Below are 10,115 nucleotides of genomic sequence, written 5' to 3'. Positions count from 1 at the left end.
TTGCTGGAGATTGCAGGGGGAGGGGATACAATGGGGTTTCCAGCTTCTACTGCTCTTAGTGCTGACAGGCCAGTTCCATGCATTCGTACTGGGAACTGAACTGATATTTTGGAAGCGAAGCCTGCGTGAGCATGAGAACATGGAAATAATAATAATAATAAAAAAAGATCCATCATCATTCCATCACATCCCCAAGAGAGAGCCCAAAGCATGTGGCATGATCTCTGAGGTTCTCAATCTCATGCCACAGATCTAGAAAAGGGCAGGTGCTTCAGTGTCGCTCTTTAGAATTCAAAATGATTGATTTTAACATTTCTGCCGGTTAAAGGCACCAAGTAGGTTTTACTCATGCACTGAATGATGGTTTGCTCTAAATGCAAACCATGCTCAGGCATGGTTTGCATTTAGAGCAAACCATGCCTGAGCTTGCCTTATTGTGTATTTAGAATTAGCTTGCAATTATTTTTATTGGCATAGTGCTATAAGCAGGGTGCCAGAATCAAATGGTGCAGTGTAGTCTGTGTAAATAAATGACAAAAAGGAATCCACTCTATAAATATGCTGAAGAGATACTTATAAGTCAAATAAAGGCTGGCCCATCACATTGAAGTGGGCCGCTGCGCAGTGAATGTGATTGACGCCGGGCCCGTGCTTAGCCTGCAGACAGGGCTGCTGACAACCTTTTGGAAACCTCCTTGGTTCTAAGATGCTGCTTTTTGAAACGCAGTGCTTTACCTCCTCTCCATGGCTTTGAGTATAAAAGTTTGCCTCGCCATTTTAAACGGAAGAGTACAGGCACCTTTAACAAGATTAAGTGCTTTTCACTTGCATGCAAAAAAAAAAAAGCTGCCCATTTTTGGCTGACCTGGGATTATACTTTGACGCATGAGCCCGACATCAATCTCACTTACTGGATATAGTGTGTGCTCAGCGCCCCACTTAGATATGATGGGCCAGCCTTTATTTGAATTATAAGTATCTCTTCAGCCTATTTATAGAGTGGATTTGTTTTTGTCGTTTATGGATACGCTTTTTCGCTCTCAAGGTTCTCAACGATTTTGGCAGTGTACTCTGTCAGCGGTGAGCTGAATCAGCTGCTCCCCTACCTCCCCCCTTTCCTTCCCGCACCCCCTTACTGCTCCTAATGCCTCTTCTGATGGCAGAAAATGTCTGTATGCATGGGCCATCTAGTCTGCCCATCCGCCCAATTAATTTAGTTTTACAATTCCCAGCGCTCCTCAGAGATCCCCTGTGTTTATCCCAGGCTTTTTTTAATTTAGATACTGTTTTTTCTCTCCATCACGACCACTGGGGGGCTGTTCCATACATCCACCACCCTCTCTGTAAAGAAATATTTCCTAAGCTTACTCCTAAATGTACACCTTTCACAACCTCATCTCATGCCCCTCGTTCTAAAGCCTCTTTGAGTTGAAACTTTTGAGATCTTTAAAGGTCTCTCTCGCTACCTCATCTTTTCTTTAGGATGCACATGTTTAGATCTTTAAGTCTATCGACTGTGCTTTAGAACGAAGACCATTGACCATTTTAGTAGCCGCCCTCTGGACCGACTCCATTGAAAGTGCGGTTTCCAGAACTTTGCACAGTATCCCAAGTGAGGTCTCTCCAGGGACTTATACAGGGGCAATATCACCTGCTGACCATTCCTCTCCCTGTGCTGCCAAACATCTTTCTGGCTTTTACTGTTTCTTTATCCACCTGTTTGGCCAACTTAAGATCATCAGATACAATTACCCCCATACCCCGCTCTTCTTTCATACTTAGAATTTCACCTCCAATACTGTACCTCTCCCTTGGGGTTTTGCAGCCTAAATGCATTACTCTGCATTTTTAGCATTCAATCTTAGCTGCCAGACCCTAGACCATGGCTTGAGCTTTGCTAGATCCCTCCTCATGTTTTCCATACTATTGTCCACCCTGTTGCAGATTTAGGTATCGGTAAAAAAGACAAACCTTCCCCCACAATCGTTCTGTTCTGTCACTCATGGAAATGTTGAAAAGAGCCAGCCTAAGGACTAAGGCACATCACTAGTAACTTCTCCCTTCTCAGAGAAAACTCCATTTACCACTACTCTTTGTTGCCTCACACTCAGGCAGTATCTAACCCAGTCAGTCACTTAGGATTCATAGCAAGGGCGCACAATTTATTTATAAGTTTCCTATGCAAAACCATGTCAAAGCCTTTAATGAAATCCAAATACACGATATCTAGCACTCCCCCTTGATCCAAATCTCTGGTCACCCAGTCAAAGAAATTGATCAGATTTGGATTTTGCAATCCACTGGATTCCAGAAATTGCACTGTCTTCTGTTTTAGCAGCAATCCCATTAGTTTGCTCACCACAGCAATCAGACTAACTGGGCCTGTAGTTCCCAGCCTTCTCCTTACTTCCAATTTTATGGAAGTCCTCCGGAACTACTCCAGACTCTACTTCTTTAAAAAAAAACAACATAGAAGCCTCTTTTTCCTTATTCTCTAACATAAAGCTCAGTTGTCCTTATAATATTTTATTTTAGATTTTCCCTATCCCCAGAGGGCTTACAATCTAAGACCTAGATTTATCAAAATGTGATAAATTTTGCATGAGTAACACCCATGATAAGGTATGGCTATGATCATTTTAGAGTTACTGCTTTGCATGTATTAAAGTTTTTGCACCGCATGGAGAGAGAGAGAGATACTCTTCATAAGGCTTTCATATTAGTCAACTATTTATTTCACTGCAGGAGAGCCAGCTAGTTACTCGAGGTGAGGCTTTGGTGGTAGTCTAGGGTTTGGGGGCCAGTTTTACATAGAGTGAGACGTACGAACAGCGTAGTAGACCTTGGTGAAGATTTGACGTGATTTGGAGTGAGGAAAGTCAGACTAAGATGAGATTACTTCAGTGTTCTCTCGCCCTAGCTTGATTGTATCCCGGTAGAGAGTCCATCAAGCTAGGGTGAGAGAACATTGTACAAATGTCATCTTTGTGTGACTTTCCTCACTCCAAATCACGTCAAATCTTCACCGAGGTCTACTGTGCTGTTTCTTCGTCTTACTCTGCATGTAAAACTGGCCCCAAAACCCTAGACCACCACCAAAACCTCACCTCGCATAACTAGCTGGCCCTTCTATAGCAGTATAAATAGTTGGCTACTACGTGTGCCACCCCAACGGTTCTCTCTCTCTTTCTCTCCCTCCCCCCACCCCATGCCCAAAAATGCCTGAAACAGCTTAATTCTAGGAAAAAAGGTGTAGTTATTTCTGGTGTTAAACATGTTTAACACCAGTAGCATGGGATCTTCTTAGTGTTTGGGTAATTGCCAGGTTCTGGTGGCCTGGTTTGGCCTCTGTTGGAAACAGGATGCTGGGCTTGATGGACCCTTGGTCTGACCCAGCATGGCAATTTCTGATGTTTGATAGTGTGCATTACACTATTAAATTTGCATTATGCTATCATATTATCATCATAACACATTTTGATAAATGTAAGTTTGTACCTGAAGCAACAGAGGGTAAAGTGACTTGCCCAAGGTCACAAGGAGCAACAATGGGATGTGAACCCTGGATGCCCACTGCTCTGACCACTAGGCTATCACTCCCCTCTTTTTAGTTTTGCCCACTGTTCATATGCTTCCTTTAGATTTTCCCATCCAGTTAGACTACTTGAGTCTCTCCCCCGTTTTAACAGTTAGGTTTCCTGAAGTCTAGGACCCTCGCCTTTGAATGAACCTTCATCTCTTGCACCCTAATACTGAACTGCACCATCTGGTTGTCACTGGATCCCAAATGATCATCCACTGCAACATGGGAGATACTGTCCCTGTTGGTAAGAACCAGGTTTAATATCACCTCTTCCTGTTGGGTCCCATTACCAGTTGACAGAACAGTTCTCCTTGCAGAGAATGCAGGATCTCCTTGCTTCTAGAAGACACTGCAGCTGGGATGTCCCAATCAAACATTCGGCAAATTGAAATCCCCCTAGCAGTAGCACCTCCCCTTTCATAGCAATTCTGTAAATATCCTCTGTTAAATCTCTACCATCTCCTCTGTCTGTGATGGAGGTCTGTATATTACACCAAGATAAATGCGTTCCATTCCCTCTTTCCAGATTAATCCACAGTGCCTCCTCCTTATTTCATGAACCCAGCAATGCTGTGGCTTTAATATAATATATAATATCACACCTCCTGGTTTTCCTCCCCAGTCCTTCCTGAGTAGATTGTAGCCCAGGATAACTATATCCCAGTATTAGATATATTGAAGACTAATTGCTGACATTATCAGTAAAGCTGTGTGAGCTGGAGCTGACACATTTCCCACAGTCCCATCTCTTCCTTCTTTGCATTCCTTGGCTGTTGGCACCAGCCAGCCAGTGAGTGATATGTTAGGTGACACACAGTTATACGCAGGCACCTCTGCAGTACTCTAATGAGCTGATGACAGGAGCTGCCGCCTGGAATGGGCCTGAGCCGGCTGCTAAATGTTTCAGGAAAGGCCTTTCCTACTGCTCAGCGGCGGTGTGGGAAGCTGCCTGTGTCCTTGGGTTACCAGAATAAATTAATACTCTGCACGTAAAAACCAACCCGCTGGAACCTTCACGGCACATTCAGACCCAAGCTAAGCAGGCAACCAGAAGCCTGAGAGGAAGTGCTAATGGCCCTAAGGTACGACTGATCAGTGCCGTTTACAGCCAGTGGGTCACAAGGCTCAAGTTCCAGTTTTTAGTGAATGAAATCTCAATGATGTGGGCACCTACTAGCTGCTGATTCCAGATGTGTAGCAGATAAGGGCAGGGTTTGCCATCCTTGTTACTAGAGGTACTCTAGTGCTCTGATGCTGCCTCTCCCACTTCAAATACTGATTAGGAGTAACAGAAAGAGGTGAAGCACCATGAATAGATGGGAGTGATGAGGCAGCGCGTGGGGGTGTGCTCGTGGGTTATTAAGCACCCCAATATCAGATCTACCACAGGTTCTGATGAAGTGATAACATGGGATTCAGAGCTGACATTGAGGGTGCTTAAGTAATAATGGCCTATGGGTGTGCACTGAAGTAAAAGATTGACCTTTATAGCTGGGAATCAAGGAACTCATCACCTCAAGAGAACCCAGGGAGGGGTGGGTGGAAGGGAGCTAAGGAGCTATAACCTAATCTCATTCAAAGAAAGGCTTTAAAGGTGAAACACTTCCTTTAGTTCATGACAGAAGGTCGTGCATGTGTACAGACGTCTCTCCTTACGCAGAATGCCTATTCTCAGCCATGCCTAGGAGAGAGGCTTCTGGACCAGTTCAACTAGACAAGGGTGTATGTGACATTATCTTGCACAGAAGCAAAGCAAAAAGGAGCCAGACCCCATCCCAGGTCATGGAAAAAACCCAAACGGGTGGCTGCTCCCAACCACATGAGCTGAGTGCGAGCTGTTGTAACGCCATTCCCGATCACAGCAGCACTGCCTAATCATTAGGCACCTTTGTTTTCAGGTTTTATTTTTCCCGGGGATTTCAATGTGATAGCAAAAAAAATTCAGTGGAGAAATGACTTGTCCACTGATTTTTTTCATGCATGTTATGACAAAATAATTTTTACCACTAATTTTTTTAAATCATTTTGAAATTTCCAGGCAAAAAAACCAAACAAACTGAAAACAAAGGTCCTTACTAATCACGTGGGCAGTATAAGCAGATGGCAAGCATGCAGTCTTCCTTCCAGGGTTTGTGTCTTGTGAGAGCTACACCTTCCTGGTATTTCCTTAATGTCTCTAAAATCTCTCGCCATGCACAAACACAAATAAAACCCCTTTTATTAGATTCTTAAAAAAAAAAGTGAGCTATGAATGAATTTGCTTTACTTTTATTGAAGTAGTTAAAACTGTAGCTTGGGAGGAAAGACAAAGGAACTTGTGATGCTTCTTGTGTTTACCAGTGACATGTCAAAGGGCAGAAGCTTAATAATACAGTTATATACATCTGCAAAAACAGTAACGTGGAGTGGAGCAGTGGGAGAGGGTTACGCTACGGGCAGCTGTACCCCGGTATTTGATACAGGGCTCAGACCCTCTGCATCCTTTTAAGATGCGTGTCCTTGGACCCAGAATATTGGAGAGAAGTGCTGCCAAGCACCACTGCCTGTGGTGTTCAGCCAATGGAAATGGAAAGCTCCAGAATTAAAGTGACGAATATTGGTCACCCAGCAAACTTCACCACAATTTGGCTGCTAGGTTTTGTTCTGTGATGCCATACAAGTATTGTAAAATTGTGCTCATTGTCAACTCGACCCTCTTAAAGTTACAAGCCAAGCAAGACAGTCTGCATTATTCCGATAGCATGAAAATTCTCTGTTAATACTATCACAATTGTTGCACAGCTGATGACCTCACTCTTTCTTGGATTTTTGTTCCTTCAAACCAATAATGATGCCACCAGCTGTGCGATGGTTTCTTGCACAAAAGCAGGGGTTCTGATGGCACCAGCACAGCTTATTTTTAACTATGATTCCACAACTTTTCTGAATGGCATGCAGGCTGGTGCATCCCCTGTAAGATATGCCAACTGATGCTCTCCCTGGCCATCATACGACTTCCAGATGCCTGCAGGGCTGGTGCTTCCACTAGGTGAACTAGGCCTTTGCCTAGAGCTCCAAAATTTTGGGGGCACCAAAATCCCACCAGCACACAGCCTACACCTGGTGGTGGTGTCCATTCAGTCATCAGTTGAAGAATAGGAAGAGGTATGAGGGTGAGATTTTTTTTGTGGATCTTCCTTGCAAAAGTTGCAGAAGGCCTAGAGCTTCTGCATTAGGAGAGAGAGGGTATGAATGTTGTGTAAATATGAAGTGATAGACAGAGAGAGAGGGTATAGAAAAAGAGAAATACTGCAGGGAGAATGGGGAGTGCTAAGAGTGTTATAGGGATGGTGAGAATGTACTCTGTAGGGGAGGTGGTGGAGAGTGTATGTTGAGTGGGTGAAGGATGGAGAGAGAGAAGGTGCCGAATGGTTGGAGAGTTGAGAGAAATAAGATGTTGGCTCTGCAGAACGAGAGCAAAGATTGGGGTGATGCTGGTATACTAGACATGAAGTAGAGAGGAGAAAGAGGAGAATGCTGTTGGGATGGAGAGATGAAGAGATACTGATGTTGGGCACTAAGGTCAGAGGGCAAAAAGTGGGAAGGGTGAGGGAAGAGACTGAGAGGGTGCTGTGCAAGAGCCAGAGCTGCCAAAGAAGGGTGCACTGTACTGACAATGTTGCTGTTGGTGGAGAGTGCTGTGCTGTCACCAGTGAATCGGGGGATGTGGGGCGCAAGCTTAAAGGTCTGCCTACCCTTGCACCGGCTCTGGGTGCCTGACTTGGTCAGGTGCCTCAAAGCATCACAGAAGCATGGTGCAGTTAGCCTAGCACGGCCTGCGCTGTAGCCTGTAATATGCCCGCTGGTGCCCCGCAGCTTACCACCCAAGGCGCCTTCTGCACGTGGAGTCATGCCAGCACCTCCCGCTGAAAAACCTCATCCACCAAATTCACTTCAAATCGGCTTCAGCTATGTCATTACCTTCGTGGCTCGTGCACAAACGCGCTCATTGTTAGCCAATGAGAGCACAGCTTCACCAAGGACCTGCCTCCTGCAGCAGTGTCAAATCTGCTTCAGCCACATTGTTTACCTTCGCGACACGTGACTCATCACCCTCGGCACGTGCACAAATGCCAATGAGAGCACAGCTTCACCGAGGACCTGCCTCCCGCTGCAGCGCCAGCCCCAAAGCATTCTGGGATAGTGTGGGAGGGAAGTTAGAAAAAAAAATCCCCCCTCCCTGGCCAATCCAAAAGTGTCCAAGAGGAAGGCGTTCGCTCACCCACCTTTCAGCGTTTCACCTGCAGGATCTTAATGACATAAGAACATAAAAAATTGCCATGCTGGGTCAGACCAAGGGTCCATCAAGCCCACCATCCTGTTTCCAACAGAGGCCAAAACCAGGCCACAAGAACCTGGCAATTACCCAAACACTAAGAAGAACCCATGCTACTGATGCAATTAATAGCAGTGGCTATTCCTTAAGTATAATTGATTAATGGCTATTAATCAATTATATTACAGTGCAGGCTCCTCCAAGAACTTATCCAAACCTTTTTTGAACCCAGCTACACTAACCACATCCTCTGGCAACAAATTCCAGAGCTTTATTGTGCGTTGAGTGAAAAATAATTTTCTCCGATTAGTCTTAAATGTGCTACATGGAATGCCCCCTAGTCCTTCTATTATTCGAAAGTGTAAATAACCGAGTCATATCTACTCATTCAAGACCTCTCATGATTTTAAAAACCTCTATCATATCCCCCCCCTCAGCCGTCTCTTCTCCAAGCTGAACAGCCCTAACCTCTTCAGCCTTTCCTCATAGGGGAGCTGTTCCATCCCCTTTATCATTTTGGTTGCCCTTCTCTGTACCTTCTCCATCGCAACTATATCTTTTTTGAGATACGGCGACCAGAATTGTACACAGTATTCAAGGTGCGATCTCACCATGTAGCGATACAGAGGCATTATGACATTTTCCGTTCTATTAACCATTCCCTTCCTAATAATTCCTTTGCTTTTTTGACTGCTGCAGCACACTGAGCCAATGATTTTAAAGTATTAACCACTATGAAGCCTAGATCTTTTTCCTGGGTGGTAGCTCCTAATATGGAACCTAACATCGTGTAATTACAGCAAGGGTTATTTTTCCCTACAGTTCATGTAACTTCATATATTTTTCCCTACACTTCATGTAACTTTAGCGATAAATGCTTCTCAAAAAACGATTTGAATAATGGAATCAATGTCTTAAGACGTTTTTACACTCAAACAAAACAGATGTTGTACTTCCAGGCCAGCATGGGAACACATTTATATGATCTGATATCACTGATCCAGCAGCAGTGTTTCAGCTTTGGATGCGCGCTGTACCTTGCAAGTGAAGGAGGCGGGAAGTGCAGCACCCGAGGGACTCCTCGGAGCTTTAAAGCTGGTGGAAAGAGCCCAGTCACAGTCTGACCTGCTCCGGAGTGTAGAGCCCCTCCCGGGGGGGAGGGATCCAGCCAATCTCTGCTGAGCCGTGCAACTTCTCTTGGATGGGAGAAACACGATGTAATCTCTCAGTGTTTACTTTACTTAATATTTCCTTCCCCTGCTGTCATTTTGCCTTTTTCTAATTATGTGAAAGATTTTGGATAGAGTGAGAGACAATACTTTGGACAGAAAGATGACAAATGACAAAGATACAAACTAGCAGATTTCAGCTGGCCACACGCACATCCCTTCCCTGCTGCCTCATCCTGCTACGCAGCTTTGAGATTTTCTGATACCCAGTTCTGGTCCCAGTTAGTAATGTGGCTTTCAGGCTTATGTTATTCTTTTTATCATTTCCATCTAATTTTTAAATCTAAAATAAACTGAGCCATAATCTGGTTCATTGTGTTTTACTTTTTAGATGCAAACTGTCCTTCTGTCAACCTCGCTTCTCTTTCTTTGTCTCCCCCTCTATTCCTTCCCTCCTTCAACCTCATTTTATCCATTCCCTTATCATTACCTCACTCCTTTTGCTTCTCACTTTCTTCTCTGTCTCCAGGGCTCATCCTCGTTCATCCCTCTCTTTTCTTTTCCAAGTGCTCTGGGAAGGGAAACTTACCCTGTCCCCTCAGCTCGTATCACTTCTTTTCTTTCCTGGTGCAGGGGAATGAGTTCCCCATGATCCTTAATAAATGCAGACAAAATCAGATTTCCACTCCATGCTGCTTGTTCCATCACAGAAGTGACAGCCATTTCCCCTTCCTCCCCAGGGTTGAGCACACCGCAATAGTGACACCCCTTGCCGGACAGGTGATCTAAAGCCCACCACCAGCACTGCAAGCTGAGCCACAGGGATAGCCCTTCCACCATCAGCCCTGGTTATAAATCACTGACCTCAATTGCGATGGTGAACTTTTTTACTGGTACTCGAGAGGCACACGTGCCAGTGGAAACACAAAATCTCTTGGCTTCTGGCATTCAGTTACACGGTATTTCTAGGTGTGCTTGGCAGCTGAGGTCCAGAAGATTGCCTGACTTGCTTACCAAGATATGACATCCTCATTTTCTGAAGATACAT

This window comes from Rhinatrema bivittatum, chromosome 6 (genome assembly GCF_901001135.1).
Source record: "Rhinatrema bivittatum chromosome 6, aRhiBiv1.1, whole genome shotgun sequence".
In the NCBI taxonomy this organism is placed as follows: Eukaryota; Metazoa; Chordata; class Amphibia; order Gymnophiona; family Rhinatrematidae; genus Rhinatrema; species Rhinatrema bivittatum.
The sequence above is the reverse complement of the archived record's forward strand: the minus strand, read 5'-3'. Positions refer to the sequence as shown.